Source organism: Suricata suricatta, chromosome 5 (genome assembly GCF_006229205.1).
Source record: "Suricata suricatta isolate VVHF042 chromosome 5, meerkat_22Aug2017_6uvM2_HiC, whole genome shotgun sequence".
Taxonomy (NCBI): Eukaryota; Metazoa; Chordata; class Mammalia; order Carnivora; family Herpestidae; genus Suricata; species Suricata suricatta.
Window position 1 is genome coordinate 61,159,015 of NC_043704.1, and position 19,069 is coordinate 61,178,083.

General features: G+C 33.1%; 1 long non-coding RNA gene and 1 pseudogene across 1 annotated transcript in view; both read right to left on the reverse strand.

Annotated features, from left to right (window-relative positions):
• The window catches only part of LOC115291765, a 597,304-nt gene that overhangs the window by 304,679 nt on the left and 273,556 nt on the right, over window positions 1-19,069 (reverse strand). The gene's annotated exons all lie outside the window — the stretch shown is intronic.
• On the reverse strand, window positions 8,686-8,831 carry LOC115292990 (annotated as a pseudogene).

The window sequence follows — 19,069 nt, forward strand, 5'->3', positions numbered from 1 at the left end:
TCAACTTTTATTTCCATTGATTTTTCTCTATCATTTTCTTGTTTTCCATTTCATTGATTTCTGGCCTAATCTTTTTATTTTCTTCTTTCTTCTTGAATCGAATTTTGTTATATATTTACACGTCTGAATTTATCTACATAATAATATAAGTGTAATTTATTTCTTCTGGTTTTAGTTAATTTTGTCATTTCCCTTCAACCTAAAGGAGTTTCTTAAGTATTTCTTTTAAGGCAGGTCAGCTAGCAACAAATTGCCTCTGTCTTTGTTTATCATGGAATATCTTTCTTTTATCTTCATTTTTGAAGAACAGTTTTGTTGAATGGTCACTTGATGGTCACTTTTTAAAAATCTTTTTTCCTTCAGCACTTTATGTTTTCCCTCTCCCTTTTGACTTTGTTTCTTATGAGAAGTCAATTGTTAATCAAAGTGTTGTTTCCTATATTGAATGAGTCTTTCTTCTCTTGCTTCTTTCCAGAATTTCTTTTTCTTTGGCTTTAAAAGTTTGACTATCCTGTATCTATGTATGGATAATTTTGCATTTATCATACTTTGAGTTTGTTAAGCTTCTCAAATGTGTAGATTAACACCATTCATTATATTTGGAAACATTTTGGCCATTATTACCTCAAATATCTTTTGTCTGTTCTTTCTTTTTCTTCTTCTTTCTGCTTCTCCCATTACACCCACTTGTATGCTTGAAGGTATCTCAGATCTTAAGTTCTGTTTATTTTCTTCATTTTTTTCCCCTGGTTTTCAGATTATATAATTTCTACCAATTTATCTTCAAGTTCACTGATTCTTTCTTCTGCTATCTCATGTCTGTTGCTGAGTTCCTCTAGAATATTTTTCATTTTTGTTATTATGCTCTTAAACTCCAGAATTTTTGTTTCTTTTAAAAATAATTTCTGGAGTACCTGGGTGGCTCATTCAGTTAAATGTCTAATTCTTGATTTCAGTTCAGGTCATGGTCTCATGGTTGTGGGATCAGCCTTCCATCAGGCTCCATGCTGAGCCTGGAGCCTGCTTGGAATTCTCTCTCTGCCCCCTCTCCTCCCTTCACCCCTGCCAACAGGCTCTCTCTCTCTCTCAAAATAAATAAATAAACATTTAAAAATATAAAAAGTCTATCTTAATAATGATATTCTTTATTTAAAAAGTAATTATACTAATATTTCATTTAAATATTTACCATAGTTTTCTTTAGTTATTTAAATATATTTATAATAGCTGCTTTCAAGTCTTTGCTAAATTTGACATCTGATCTCCTTGCTCCAACCTAGAGACAGTTCCTAGTGACTACTTTCATACTGGGTATTGGTCAAACTCTTGTTTCTTTACATATCTAATAATTTTTTCTTATAAATTAACATTGTATATAATATATTATAGCAACTCTGGCTTCTGAGTTTTCCCCCCAGGGGAAAAATTGCTGTTATTGCTGTTATTGTTACTTACTTATTTATTTAGTTATTTATCAATCTAATTCTGTGCAGTCTGTGTCCCTTATTCTGTGTAGCTGCTGATGTCTCTGGTCAGTTTTTATAATTCCTATTTTCAATTTTCAGCTAAGCATTGCCCCTCCATCAGTACAGTTTGCAGTTTACAGCTAATGACTGGTCTAGAGTTTTACTCAAACACCTCAGGGGCAATAAGCTAACATCCTTCACTGATAAATATGTTTATGGGCTGGAAATGCATTAAAAATTCACACAGTCTACATGTCTTCATTGGCTCTTACTTTTCACTGGCATTGCTCTCATCTCCTGTTTGCACAAGGTTTTAGGGTCAGCCTTGGGTATGTGGATATTTTGGACCCTCTCTGGTCTTTCCTGGAATATGTGCAGACTTCCAAACCACCACGGATATGTGCTTATTAGTGCCCACTACGGCAGTCTCCTTTTCCAGTTATCCATGACAAAGTTCTGGCTAATATGCCAGTCTATTGCCTGCCCCAATCTGAACTCCTATAATGTTTATCCTCCCTTTTTATTACTGAGATCGCTACTGTTTGTGACACCTAGGAGCATGTGGTTTTTCATGTTCTACTCCATCAAGTCAGGAAGATGCCATTTTCATGGCTTGGCCTGTCTTGGTATATCTATCGTGTCAGTGGAGCTTGGGAATGGGTAAGCAGTGGGGGTAGTCTCAGCTGAAACACCAGATCTCACTGATGCCTGTTGTCTCACCACAGTTTTTAACATGTACCCTTTCACTCTCAAATATCCAGCTTGGCGATATAATTTATGATCTACTGTTATATAGCGAGAATGAAAAATTACAATATTCCTTCAGCAAATAAACATTGCATAATTCTTTTCCTTGTAATGCAAATTTTGGAGACCCAGATGCAACGGGATGTGTATGGATGGATGGGAAGGTCCAACTGCCATTGAATGAAAGTTTCCATGATGGGTACATGTACATAGTAAATCCTTAACTGCCTATCCACTACATTTCTAAAAGGTCTAAAAGTTTTGGAGATTAAGAATGACTGTCAATCATGAGGATTGGGAAGTGGTTGGTGAATGAGGATGAGAGCACAACACTTCCCACATGGGAGATAAAAAGTCTGCACGACTTTACAGACCTGAGAGAAATAACTCAAAGAAGAGCTAGAATTGCATGTTTCAAAATGGATTGCTAGAGGGGCACCTGGGTGGCTCAGTCAGTTAAGTGTCCAACTTCGGCTTAGGTAATGAACTCACAGTTCGTGAGTTTGAGCCCCACATCGGGCTTTGTGCTGACAGCTCAGAGCCTGGAGCCTGCTTTGAATTCTGTGTCTCCCTCTCTCTTTCTGCACCTCCCCTGCTCACATTCTCTGTCTCTCAAAAATAAATAAACATTAAAATTTTTTTAAAAAGTGGATTGCTAGAAAATTTGGAGCTGGACTGAGTTAAATAAACCCATTGCAAGCAATTGTGGAGAACATGTCATCTAGATTCAATCTCATACAAAATAGTAGCTCTGACATTTCTCTTAAGAGGCTCAAATGCTGAAGTGAATCAAGTTAGTATTTTCCAACTTATTCACTCACAGTTTCCTGACATGGCCAGGCTGTGTCTCCTCAGGAACATACTAAAGGAATGTACTTCTCTGGGAGCTTAAATAACTCTTGTAAATCAGAAAGCTCCCATATTGAAATAGGGAGTAATATACTCTTTAAAAATGATTTTTGCTTTACATAATGATCCACAATAAAATTCTCTTGAGAATAGATTTTCCTAGAGCATTTAAATTATGAATAGATTTACAAAATCACTCATCACATAAAATGAGATAAACATGTAGTATCTGCCTCTAGGATTTTCAAGTCTTTTCCCCCCCTTCGGAGATTGAAAGGAATGGGAAAATCAGCAAACTTTGTGTGGCAGAAATTCAGAATGTATGATGCATTAACTTTGAATATCTTACTGACATTTTTGGATCAATATTAATCCTTCACATCTATAAAGTGTCAAAGAAATCAAAGTATTCACCAAACTTCATCTTGCTAAAATGTCATAATAATTCACCTTTAACCCAGGAACCTGTAACAAGTAAATATTACTCTTTCTATTTGGAAAAAAGGAATCTAATCCATAAGATTAAGCATGGAAACATCACATATATTGCTTAAGGAGACAAATAAGTCTGGTGATGGAGTATGTGATAATATTCCCTCACCTAATGAGAAGTAGGCAATATCCAGGCTATAGCAAAGAAGAAATTGGAGCCTCCATCTCCCATTTGTCTGTATATTATAGCAAAATGAAAATAAATGTTTAAAGAAGGTTTGTTTTTTTTTTTCTGCCCCATGAAATGGCACTTCTCCAGCTAATTTCTCAGGTAAAGTGGGTGGACATTTTTTTGGCTATATGTTTTTCTTGGGCTTTGCAATTTCTATAAGAGAATTTCAATCCAACTCCTAACTTGATTACTGTTTCTACTATTAATTAACAAAAATAGCTGTATTCCAGTCATACAATCTAGAATTCACTGTTATCTCAATTAAAGGCATAACTTAGAGAAACAATACCTATAAAAATTATAGTTCTTCCATTGGAGTTTAGAATCTAAAGATACTCTGAAATCTTCCTTTGAATTATATCAGAATGGTCTGTCATCCACCTATTCTGTATCTTATAAGACTGAAAATATCAAATTACACATCACTGAGATGTTACTGAGCTATAATACAAGTATTCCTATAAAATATTCTTTGTTTCTCATAAAGATTAATATTGATCATGGTATTCATGACATAATACAATGATCTCTTTATATACTGAAGAGGAATAGAGTAAAACAGTTCTTTCTAGTCTAAGTATCAGAAATGTATTTCTTCAAAACATATGGTTAAGAACCCAACTTGCAAATGTATATAAGATTCTATATAAGATGATTTTTTAAATATATAGGCCTAATTCTTACATTTTTACCTTATGGTTTTAGTTTTCAATTACTACATTTATATCATATATTTCTTTATATTTTATTTACAATCATTTATATATTATTTATATATATTTATAACATATAACTACATATCCCTTTAACCCATCTTTGTTTCTTTTCCGAATAAGGAGATGCTCATCTATGTCTTTTCTTATCTACCTTTTTGTATATCAAGCCATCTAAAGTTACAATAAGAGATCCAAAAATTTTAGATGCAATTTCAAAATGCAACCTAGTTCTTCTAGGAGCCAGACTTGATAAACTCATCTATGCTTTTGTGGTGAGTTTATTTCATTTCCTTCTACCTTAATGCTATTCAAATCAGATGTCTGAAGCAAAGTAATAGATTTGTATCATCAAGGTCCCAGACTAACTTAAAGCTTAGATAAGCATCTTTTTGCTAAGTCACCTGAAGGTGATTCTTGGCTTTCTGTGCAAGAAAAGAACAGTATGGAACCTATTTTTCAAATCATTAATAAAGCATAGAACATAGGACAGCCATGACCAAGTGTACAGGCTGTGTCCTGCACAAGGGCAGCCCAATCTAGGGGTGTGCTCCACTCTAGAAGCTACGCTCGTGGGCCCAAGCTGCATCGGCTGGAGCAAATTACTTTACAATTTGTACAAAGGTGCTGAAAGAGGTCACATTTTTCTAAGTTGTACTAAACCTCTATGTAAGTAATAGAGGCCTAGGGTAACATATTTCTATAGTATTTCTAACAAAAATATAATTAATTCCATTAATATTTAGCTGGATCTCTGTTATATGTTACATAAATATTCAGGTGAGCCTCCTTAGTAATGCCCTCACTACATGAGCCTGAGTCTCCATGACTTGGATTAAACAAGATGTTAATTATATATACAGTTCTCCTCAGGGAAACTAACTCTGAAACAGACCAGGAGATAAAGGATGTTTCTAACACTTTCATCATAGATGACAACAACATATAGCAGATCATATTCTCAACATAAAGCTTTTTGTCCTAAGTTGAGTCAAAAAGTGAGTGCAGACAAAATGCTATTCATATTATTACTATTTCCTTGATTAAGTTGTCTCCAGTTTGGAAGTTTCAAACTGAGAAAGTGATAACAAAACTTGAATAAGTTCTGAGACAGTGGATTATGTGCATAATGGAATACTTTGCCTTTAAATTTAGCTCATAGTGGGGCCTGGGTGACTCAGTTCAATTAAGCGTCTGACTTCGGCTCAGATCATGATCTCGTGGTTTGTGGGTTCGAGCTCTGTGTCGTAGGGCTCTATGCTGACAGCTCAGACCCTGGAGGCTGCTTCAAATTCCGTCTCCCTCTCTCTCTCCTTCAGCCCCCACCTACACCTCTGGCCACTCACGCTCTGTCTATCTCTCTCAAAAATAAATAAACATTTAAAAAAATTAAAAAATAAATTTAGCTCATAGCTTCCACACTCCCTGGGAGACTTTATACAGTTAACTCAATGATTTATTTGCAAATGAGAATGATACATAAACACATTTGTACAAACTTTTCCTGACTACAAAATTACACATACACATTGAAACACATACAACACACACACATACACATATGAAAATATAGAAAAGTTTAAGGAAACAAACCAGAAAGTCTGATCACAGAGACCATCAATTACTACTGGCATTTCAGCATTTCATTCAAACATGGCAAATTTTATTTTCAGTTTGGCTTCTTTTTCTCCTGCACAACACTCAGTTGCCTCCATTCCCACTATTTGGTATGTAGTCAAGCAATAATAATTATTTTCTACAAACTAATTTAGCATTGAACCAAGTACTATTGTATTTCATAGGTCTACTATTGATTATTATTCATTATTATTGCTCATTATTACGTGAGTTCAGTTTTATTCAATCATGCCCTGTGAAGATTACCTATTATATATAACAAAGTATGACAAGTGTTAGAGCATTTCTGTTCCATAGTATCGATGTTAGAAATAGCTTCCTCAACCCACGGGAAACAGAAATAAAATGGTATTTTGGTGCTAAAAAGTCAAATATTGTATATGGAGGCCAAAGGGAAATTATTTTAGATAACAGGATTGTTTCTTTGTTTTTATTTTTACTATATTTACCATAACAGTATAATATTAGTATAAAAACCCAAGAGTTAGCTACACTTACAAAGGTAAAGCAGTATAAAAGCCCCAAAACCATATATCTCAAGAGTCTAATCCAATTCTATCTGAGGAGCTATTCTCTTTCTGTGAGCTCTGTCATGTAGAATTACATCATTTCCCATGGCTCAGATTATCTCCAATTCATAAAATGCTTTAACAAAAACTGTTATGAAGTAGGTTCTATTTTACATTCACAAACTTCCTTCTCACTTTGGTTCAGCACAGAAATAACACAATACATCGATATGTGTTCCGTTAAGCCAGTTGTTTTGATATAGTAACAAGCTGGGCAAATAGAGGAAGTTGCTGGATGTAATTTATTTACATTTTAATAAGACCTCAGACGAATGATACCACACAGGAAGCTCACAGTAAGGTTAGGGAGAATGGTGACCAACAAACTGCCTTGATGTTTGGAAGCTGTAAATATTATTTAATCAATACAATTACTTCTGAATTAAGATAGGATAACCGTTCCACAGGGATAGGTGTTGTGGTCTGTGACAAACATTACTCAGTGCAGGCATTAAAAGCTGAGGGGGATATAAATTTTCCAAAATATGATAAAATTTTAAGGTTATAACTTAGAACACAGATCCAGTGCTACAGTTTAAAACAGATGTCTCCATGATATAAAAATCTCATCAAAGCCCAAAGGATAGGACTCTACTTCCTTAATACACCAAAGATTACTGCTAAAATTCCCATTTAGTAGAGATGCTAACTTCATGTTAGCATTTGGATTTCTCCTACTTTACATGTTAATTATTTTGTGAATGGTTCTTAAAATCAGGGCAAGTTTTTTAATGAAGTAAGAGATTCAGAAAGCAATGATTTTCAGTCTACAATTACAGTAGTCTGCACTACTACTATTTCCAAATGCCGCATAGGGCCATCTTTGTATGAGACAAATTATCACTGGTAATATTTCAGAAATTAACGTGTATAACATTTGTCTATCTGGTGTTGTTCCAAAGAGAATTTTAAAAATTGTGCAAAAGTAAATACAATGTTTAAACAGCAAGTGAAGACCTCATGGTAAAGGTACAATAGAATAGGAAAAGTATGAAGAGGACAGGGTGAAGTCAATATACAAAAGGTGCATTGTAAATTCTAATACATTTGCTTGAATATAAAACAAGACTATGACCATATATATGTCAGCTACTATAAACAAATATTTCATTAGGATTTGCCGTTTTTGCATTTTTTCTTGTTTATATCTTATCTACCAACTAGAAAGTTATAAGTTCCCTGAAAGTATGTTATTTATGTTTTTCTGTACTACAATTCATAACAACTAGCATGATGCTAATAGAACACTGATTCTTGATCAATATTTGCTGATTTGATTTGTGTGAAATATAAAGAATCTGGTCAAAAGGGTATAGTTTTAAAATATCAGATGTTCATGTATATTACATAAAAAAACAAAATAAAGAATTCTGAAAAATAAAACAAATTAAAATAGTAGATTGGAAAAACTAGAAAGACTATGCTAAACTACATTAAGGCAATAAAATTAATTTTTGAAGTTTTTAAAAAAAGTTCATTAAAAATAAATCAATGTAAGTGGACACTTAAATCCCACAGATACAGAAGACTTCCAGAGAAATGAAAACACAATGTTGGCATCATGAAAGATATGTGCTCCCAAATCACATATCATTTGTGTCATATGATTGGAAATTATAATTTCCTGATCGTATAGAACATAAGCAATCTATGTTATAGAGGTCTATGCATTTTCTGAGATGTTACCAAGATTTATCGATATTCTTTATTAGAATCTGAACACTATTATTTCAGATGTAAAAAATCATAATTTTGATGTTAAATAATAATTTTACTTTTAGCAATTTTTAAAATTCACATTTTGACATGGTATACAATTAGGTTATAAAAGCCTTCAAAGTGTACTTCATAAAATACTAATTGTGGTGTTTTACGAGTTATGCAAAAACAATTTAATAATAGGAAATCAATTACTTATCCCTTGCTGAATTATCATGCTCGAATATTCCTATGTTTTTAGAGAAAGAAACTATGCAACTGAATTCTAATGCCCAGCAAACAATTTCTGTCTTAGAGTATAAGTACTGAATAAATGTGTGTTAGAATTGACCTGAATTGAAAAAGACATCACAGTAAAAGTCTATGTCCATCAGTTAGAGTTTAAAAATGTTTATCCAAAAATGCATATAATGTACTTCAACATCCATTCTTACACTTGATCTCAGCCAAAAGGCTGAGAAGCAATCAACACTCATTCTTAATAAACAAAGGGTTAGAAACAGTATACTAGAGAATATCTGTCTTAAATCAATAACTAAAATCCACCTTACAACTATGAAAACAAAAACAAAAACAAACAACTAGAGACATTCCACATAATCAAGAACAAGGATGCTTCTATCTTCATGGTTACTTAGCTGTTTGGGAATTTCCAGTAATAAAATAGGACATTAAACAGAAATAAAAAGGAAGTAAAGAGATAAAGTCACCATTTGCAGATAATTTAGTGACCTTAAAAACTCAAGAGAACTTATAAAAATTACTAAAAAATTACTAAGAAAGCTGAGTAAAGTAGCTAGATAATAAATATTACACACTGCTATATGATATATAGGGATGTTGTTAAGAGAGTAAATCGTAAGATGTCTCATCATGCAGAAAATTTTTGCTTTTCCTTTTTTGTTTTTATTGTCTACATGAGAAGATGAATGTTAGCTGCATCTATTGTAATCATTTAAAATTTTTTAAATTTATGTAAATCCCAACAAAACTATTATCATAACAAAACTATTATAAAGAAAATATGGCTTTTCTTGAAATATACACAATTAAGGACATTATCAAGGACACAGTATGCCTTTCCTTAAATGTAATAAAGAATGTGGGTACCAATATGAATAGAAAGACACAATTTATTTATTACAAAACATTACATAAATAAAAACATATGATGCTACTGAATGTGAAGACTGAATATTGCAAAGATACTGATACTAATTTATAGGTTTATTAAAATTCCAATAAATATTCCAATGGAACATTTGTATGAACTGAATGTGGTAAGTTAATTTTGAAAAGTGAGTGGGTGACAATAGAGCCAAGTACTTTTGAAAAAAGAAAAATAAGGACGGTCTGACTTAACCAGTACATAAACTTACTATGAAGTTCTAATGGAAACAGTATGGAACCAGGGGAAGAACAGATAATTCAAAAATAGATCCTAATTTTGATAAAAAATTAGCAAGCAATAAAGATGGTACCAATGGGAAAATGGTGTTGGGATAATGATTAACTATGGGGAACAAAATCAAAATGCTTATCACAACCTTAGGCTAAAATAAATTCTGGAAGGAATAGAGAGTTAAAAATACAAAATAAAGCCATGATAATACCAAAAAAATGGTGAGTTCTTATCAGACTTCAAGCTGATAAAAAGAAGATGAAACCAAAGCCATAGTCATAGGGAAAGCAAAACAACAGAATTGTGGTGTTCTCAGTCAACAACAACAAAAACTATTTAATGGCACATAAAAACTGGGAGAAACATTTTTACATTACATTTGACAAAAGCAGTGATTTAACATTTTGAAAATCTTGCAAATCATCAAGATAACAACTTGAGTAAAGAACAGGAGCAAACAATTACAGTAAGAAAAAAACAATGGAAAATTATGAATGGTAAATATGAAAGACATTCCAGCTCCATATTAATCAAATTATAGCAAATTACAACAAAATAAACCAGGGTGTGTTTTTTTCCTGCTGAATTAGCTAATATTTATAAAATAATATTACTCAAAGCAGGTTAAGAGTGTACTTAGAAAAGCACTCTCATATACAATTTGGGAAGCATTATCAAAAGAAACTTGAGAAGTTTCATTACACTACCCGAGAAATCAACCTTCTAAAAATGATGCTGAAAACATAATCCAAGATGTAGATAAAAGTATATGTGTAAGAATGGTTGTCAGAGCAGTAGGAATAATGGTGGAAAATAACTTACTTGTCAAATATGGAGAAATCTAAAAATTTTTGGTACATAAATAAAACATAATATTGTACAGCCATTAAAAGTGAGTATTTCATGATGCTGAGAACTAATAATACAATTAATGCTAACTGAAAAAAGCAGAATATTGATTACAGGATCCAAAATTTTTAAAGAAAATACACACAGACTCACACATCCACTTAGAAATGTACATAAAATTGGAAGGAAGTAGAGCAAAATCTTAGAATTGTTCATCCTGATTTAAATTTATGCACTATATATTTTTCTATTTCCATAATTATATGCAATGAGCATATCTCATGTTTTAATCTGAAAATAAAAACCCAAAACCTGTATTTTAAACCTAAAATGAATTTATATGTGTTCAGAACCCATCAGGGGAAAACAAACACCAATAAAAGTCACTTTTCTTATACATATGGAATTATTGTGTTCATTCATTTGTGGATGTCCATAATTTTGTGCATAAGAAACCTCTATTGAGATATTTGATTTTCTTATTTTTATTTCCAAAGAACATTATATTTCCCCTGAATTAAAAGCCAAGGAAAATAAAGTTACTCTTAAGTACCATACTTGACCACAATGTTCTTCCAGTGTTCTGATGGCCCTTTCTCTGACTACTTCTAGATGAAATTTACCTATTTCGTTAATAACTATTTTGGTACCAAGTTCAGTAATATTCAATCTGAGAATGTTTATCTAGCCCATTAAGCCAATACCAAGAAGTCACCTTCAACCAACTGTGACCAACACAGTGAATGGTGCATTTGATTTTCACATCTCCTTTGCCTAGAACACCAGCCTTGCTGAATATTCTGAGAGTAACAATGGATAGGACTTGGATTTTTCATCAGTGCTTAAAAAATAGCTGCCAAAGTCAAGACATGCAGTAACCTTCTAAGTAAGTTTGTTGGCTCCATATTGTGTTTGAAGGCACACCCCCTCCAAACGTCTGCACTCACCATCTGCTACTCAACTGCAGAATAATGCACTCAAGTCTGGTGTTGCTTGGCATAGGCAAGGATAGTCAATGTCCAACTCCATTCAGACATGTGCACCATATCAGGAACCTTATGACACAGTCCTCAACATCAATGCAGCACTTTCAAGCCCCAGTGCACATCCATCAAGTATGTATGACAGTCAAGCTGATAGACAAAATCTAAGCCAGCCCTAAACACCTACTGTGCATGGATCTCTCAGTTTGCCTGCAGCTCACCTTCTATTAAGATGATAGCTTTGGCCTAGTCTTCCATGCCAAAACAAGTCCATGGAGTCACTCTGGCAAGAAGAAGGGTCTATATCAATGTCAACGAACATGTTCCTTGCTGCCGACCCTACCATCTGTCCTCCTGCTTCCCACCTACCTTATTTTATGTGGACCTTGATGAATGGGATTCTAATAGTCCAAGATTCTAGTTTAGCCAGCCTTTGCAGATGGGGTCAACATGACTGCCCTCTGGCCAAGCACCCACGGTGACATAGCTGAAGTTACCAAGAGAGTGACTTTCTGCAAATTTGATGTCAGAAATAAAGCAAATAAAGATGTTCCTACCTGTTTTTGAGGTTTGGGTCTGTGAAAAAAATGATAAGTTCAGTGCTTAAGATAATGATGATTTCCCTTTAAATTTTTTGAAAATATTTTAAAAAGGCTAAAGGATAAATCCCATTTCAACACTAAGGATAAGAGAAATAAGATAAATAAAAATAAAACAAGTTGTTTTAAAGTATTTACAAAGTAGGTTTGAGGAAATGACTTGAAAAATCTCAGAAATATGTAGAAATAAGACTTTATAATGTAATATTAATATAGAAATAAAACATTTCAATAGACGTTAGATGCAACAATAGTAGAGAATAGTGTACATGCTAAATGGAGAATAATGGCATTCGGACCTATTCTCCATCAGTTGTATAGCACTTACAGACTTCATGGCTGAACAGCAAAATTTGATATAACTTTAAATATGAGTAGTTTCTGGAGAAATCAAATTTTTATCTTAAAAAAGATAAATAAAATGCAATAAATCAGTATTGCCTTAAAATTGAAAATAAATTATTTTTGTGAACATGTTGACAAATCTTTTCAATTAGATCATTACAAATGCACTAGAGACTGAGCCTAATGACATATAAAACCAACAGAAACACCACTGTTTCCAACCCAACTTAGCTTAATATAATGATACAATGATATGCGTTTATCTTTTCATTCAAGAGAAACTAAATGTATTTCTAGAATGGTCTCTGGACTCACCAAAAACAACCCTCTGCCCTAAATTCAAAATATAGCATCATCTAGGCAATTTAGATAAGTAATAATTACAAAGTGATTCTTTACCATATAAATAAGATAACATGAAAAATATGTTACACATCATAAAGCATCATACACAGAATTATTCAGAGCTTCTATTTCAGTGCTTTGTACATAGTAAGCACTTACTAAATGCTTGTAGAATTGATTAGAATTTAATTGAAAAGAGAGGTATAATGAGACTTCTATAAGTAGAACTCAGATCCTTTCAAGATCATGGGAAAAAGTTCAATCAAATTATATTACTAGGTACATCAGTTGTCTTTGATGTTATAAATCAAGATGAGCTTCTATTGTATCTAAAGAAAAATTTTGTAGGATTATCTTTGGAGAAATCACAGTGGAATAAAAAGCATGATTATTTTTAATTTCTAAATATATCCAAATTTTCCAGCATTCTTTGGTCAAGTAAGATAATGCTATAGAAATCCTACATAAAACCCAAATTTACAATGTCCTGGCCTAATCATCTGGATAATCTCTTTGAATTTTCCTAAAATATGCTCCCATCCCATTTTCTATGGGAATTCTCCCACTGATTAACACAGAGAATGAGAATTTGGCCTGTGCTCTATAGACACCATTGAAATGTGGCCACCTGAGGCATGTAGGGAGGGCATCCAGCTGGCACGCCACATGTTGCCCTGGAGTAGAGTACAATGAGAGGGATATTTTGGCTAAGACTACCTGGACAATCTCTACAAAGGCCCTGATTATGAAAAGGACTTCAGTATCATCATTGTCTCTTGAGTATAATATGAGCCAAGGAAACTTCTGTTTCTAAGTTCATATATTTTACCAAAAAAAAAAACACTTATAAGAAAAATCAAAGAAGGCTGGGCCATGGATATCAGAATCTGAGCATTATCCATATCACTGGAGGCAACTCTTTTGAGAACCACAGACACTTTAAATTGATGCTAAAGCACATAAAGACTTGACCATAAACTGTAACATAGTAAACTCTGTAAGGCAAAGGATGCAAAAACACAGAATGCAAATTTGTCTTTAGTGCAATTGTTAGATTGTATAGTATAAAAATCAGTAAATTCATATACTACACATTCAAGAAATATTTGTTGATTTTAACTGTACTTTATGCAACTTGTGGGAAAGGAAAGCCATGCATTTGAACTGCAATGCCAATGAAATAATTTTGTCAACTTTGACAAAACACCATCCGTGATTAGAACACATAATAATGCACTACTATTTTTTGCCAATTTTCGTTTTAAAACCAAAGTTGTTTTTGTATTGCATAAGCAGAAAATCAGAATTTCAAAACCAGCAAACATATTTAGGAGTGAATTTTAAATTAAACCCACTTGATTCTTTGTTAGATCAACTTTGAGCGCCAGGAACCGTTTTGTAAAATTCCACTGGGGTAAACAGGGTAGCTAGGAAACGCTTCTCATAGTGAGAAGAAGCATATGTATTATTTTCAAGTTTTGTTTAGATTTTTTCATCCTCCTACTGAATGGTTCTAGTGATATTTACAATACGAGTATAAATCTTAAGGGATTTATGATGTCACCAAATGCTGAGAAACAATTACAGCTGGGATTTACATTTGTGTTTATGTATTATTTTGCCTATAGATTCCAAAAACCAATGAAGAAAAACTTTGATATAAAACATATCCTGGAACTGAAAGACAGATTCCATCTATCATTATAACCAGTTGATAGTAATTCTAAGACAGAGTTTGACAGTAAGTGAAACAAACAAACATAATGGTTTAAATATGCCACTTCAGCCACTAGAGCTGTCAGTCAAGAGGCTTTTTTTTTGTATCATTAATTCAATGCCATACAAATAGGAATTGTTACTTTTCAATAAATTTTGGTGACAAGTTGTCTACACAAAGGAAACTAACACCTATAGGGAAACTTTTAATTTGTCATCATGTATGCCTATTTGAACTTACTTAAAATATTATAATTGTGGGCTTAATTTACACCCCCCTTTTTTTCCCTACAAGCTGAAGAAAATCACAATGATCACAGTGTTCCTAAGCCTAATGAGTCCCAATTTATGACAGAAAATGGAAGCTCAGAGACATAAAGAATACCAGAAAGGACCATAGTGCAAGTCCAGGAATATATTCAGTGTAGTCACTTGGAATTTTAATAAAACCATAAAAATTACCCTTTCATATTTTTCATTAACTTATTTTACTTAATTCAAAATATTGCGCAGAAAAGTTTTACTGCTGACTTAGATAACTGAACATTTTTATTAATTTAGTTTTTGCAATTTGTGACCAATAAGATTTGGCTTACATCTTGCCTTTTTCTTTAGGAATTTAGAGACTTTACAAATCTTAATACCCTGCTGGCTATGTAAGTCTTATGAGGCTAGGAAGTAACGACATTGAACTCGGCCCTTCTTCCATCTTTACTGACAGATAGCCTGAGTGCCAAAAGCCAGCACTGCTGGTTGTCCATCATATCTAAATATTGATATTCCTAAAACTTGTATTTTGAGACTTTCTTCATTTTAGAATTACAGGTAAAGTCACTTCCCTTTGATATTAACTGCATGCAATAAAGAAGGAGGCAGTCCTACACAATAAATATGTAGGGAATGGTTTTCCACCTCTGCGTGCTGCAGAAAATCCCACTGAGTTAAGTAGGGTTCTACCAAGGCCACTTAAACATATTAGCCTATTATGCTCCACATTTCTTTATTGTTCTCAAAAAGCTAATGAAATGTTCCAGTGTAATGTTTATGCTGGAGCACTTTTAAAGGCATTTTCAAAGTGATGTTTCTCTCATAACTCCAGAAGGGGGTTCCACTTCCTAGAAGTATTTAGTAGACCATGCAGAGACCATGTAGTCTCGTTACCCAGACTGCTTAGTTGCATGACTGGAGAAGATTTCTTAAAGATAACCACTTAGGAGTTTCAGTATGGGTTTTAACATCATTGTAAAGTGACAGAAATTACAAAGCTGGCAAGCATACATAGCATAATGTCCTACGGAATAGATAGGTTTAAAATACTGTGTATTGTCCATTCATAGATAACACTGATTTATACTGTTAATCTATTGGTTCAGGGCATCAATGTAAAATTTAAAAAACTGGTTCTCTTGGTTCAGTTCTTTTTAGAAAAATAAGGGATTATCATCTCCTATCATGAAAATAGTCAGTATGGAGAATGAAACCCCATCAGTTACCTTCGCTGTTCGGGCATCAGTTTCATTTGTAAGATGAAGGAATCGGACCTTCTGATCTCCATGGTATCTTCTAGTTCTAACATATGCTGTTTTTGTGATTCCAAATACCAACAACTGTGTATTGAGGAATAGCAAAGTAGGCAAAGAATACAGAATAGAACCTCATTAAATTATTAGGTTATAGCAAAACTGAAGTTATACAATTGTGCCTTGAATTTTCATACACAACCACCTCATCTACTAAACATCATATATAATATAAATGAAAAGGTGAATGTTAAGGTCACATGTGGTAACATTAAGGTTAAAGCCAAGATTAAAAATATAATAATTAATTGAAAACTGAAAAAATTAGAAACTACCAAAATACTATGTGGTATTCCTTGACAAATGGCAATTTCTTATACAATCATTCTCAGTTAAAAACAACTACTGGGTGAGATCTTGGAATTTTTTGTTTTTCTTTTCAAGAAATCATACTATAATCCTAAAAAGTATTTAACAGAAGTCACAGCTCTGACTTCTACTGCATAATGTTAAGAATGCAGTATTCTTATTCTTATTATTTTTTTAAAAAATTGATATTAACATTTAATACAGATACTACACTTAATTAATGCCAACTATGTTCCACATGGTTTATCTGCATTCACTCATGCAATCCTTCCATCAACACTAGGGAGTACATACTATTAGAACACGGAGTCATGGAGGTGGTTTTCAGTAATGCTAGACTATCAAACTTAGGGACCCCCCACTTTTTTCAGTGTGCAAAACTAACACAGTGTGTCACCATGTTTCAAGAATAATATCACACCTATCAAATAAGTACATTTTTTTATTCTTCCTAATATTAACCAAAAGATGTAAATTCTTCCATGTATTATTCTTCCATACATGAACAAAGAGACTGAACAGAGATGAAATTGGGGGCACTTGGGTGGCTTAGTCAGTTAAGGATCCAACTCTTTTTTCAGGACATGTCATGATCTTACGGTTTGTGAGTTCAAGCCCCGCATCAGGCTCTATGCTGACAGTGCAGAGCCTGCTTGGGATTTTCTCTCTTTCTCTCTGTCTCACTCCCTCCCTCCCTCCCTTTCTCTTTGTCCATTCCCTGCTTGTGTGTCATGTTCTCTCTCAAAAGAAACTTTAAAAATTTTAAAAAAGAAAAGAAGAAATTAGAAGGTACACACATTTTTTTCTCACTATAAGTATGAAGACCTAACCATAAATTATTAATTAGAGGCATAAAAAACAATAACCAATGAGAATGAGATGGCTTGAAATTATATAGTAGGCCCTTTAATAAGTGGATTCCTATAGAATAATGAGCACTAGAATGGGCACGAGGAACCTATAATTTTAATGATAGCTGCTACTATCAAATTGTATAATATTGGGCAAGTTAACATTTAAGTGCATCAGTTTGTTTTTGCTTTTTTTTTTCTAATATGGGGAGATTTAGGGATCAAAATTTCCTTCCAAAAATAGCATTCTATAGCTACCACAAAGTCAAGTCATGATTTGCTTTGTTTCATTTATTACATAACAGTTATTAATGTGAATGAATGGTATTATATTCATACATCTAACTAATTTACAGCACAGATTGGGACTGCTTTGTGATCATCTCTCTAACTGCAGATCTGATATAATAAGGCACTATCTTGAACATTGTGGGATATGTCATGTTCATTCCTGCTCAAGATATCTTGGCAATAATCAGATAATATAAAAACTCAGAAGTGCATAAATACTTGGACTTAATCTTCTTCCCCTCTCCCATAATTTTTGACCTCAACTTAACTGTCTCAGCCTGCTCACCTTGACCTCTAATTATTGCTAAGTACTAAAGAAGTTCCTGGATATTGTGTACCCAAACCAAGAGTGGCAAACATAAAACAGGTAGAGGTGAGGGCAAGGTATTATAATTCAGTAACATTTCTCATACTCTCCATTATTTATTTAGTTATATTTTCCAGAAACTATTTTAACATATTACTATAGGAGAAGTCATGTGCAGCAGGCTAGTATTATTAAGTAAAATTTAAAAAATCATGGGAACATGGAATATTAGGTTCTATCATTTAAGCATTTCTACCACTAGAAATACTTGACGACCATACCACTTTCTTTGCAATCTGGAAATTGTTTGAAGAAAAAGTGAGATAGTAAAAATCCAGTTTCTATATTGTGGGTGATCAAAGGTCATTTGAAAGGAGAGTGGAGGTCAAGTGCAAACCCCTTAGGTCTACTCCAGAAATTTCACTAGAGGGTGCTCTTGGGCTTTTGTGACTTGTCAATTCTCCAATAAGAAAACCAAGTATTGCTTAGAAAATGTTCTGCCTTACCATAAGTTGGACTCCATCATGGAACCTATGTTCAATACCTCATTATAAATGTAGACACACTTCAAGCAAACCTTGAGCCTCGTTCTTATTTCCCTTTGAAATTGACTTGTTTCCACCGGTATTGTATTTGTAGGCTTCACAAATGTAAGATCCATGAGAGATCTCAGAGGTCTTCAAAAGTCTGCATTCTAATTAGGTAACCACAGAAACTTCCTGAGGTATCAAAATGAGCTTAAATGGGGTTAACTGATGAAGCTATTTTTGCAAATGTATTTCTGCAATCACAATTTTGATCTTGTAATTGATTCATAATTTATATATCTACTGAAAGAATTTTCATTATTCTATAGGACCTGTACATGTAATCTCACTGTCAAGCAGAATCAATCTCAAGTAATTATTTATATATTTATTATTTGTTTACATAACAACATCAAATATTGAGCACTGAATAAGTACTTGATAAATATGTCTGTATCTTTACTGGGTATAGAAATTTCTACAGTATATTCCTGAGAAAACATCATATAATTAATTCATAATCTACTACAAAACTACAGTTTTCACCTTTCTAGAATTTATAGTAAATGATTTATTCTAATTATTCCTGATGATAGTCTC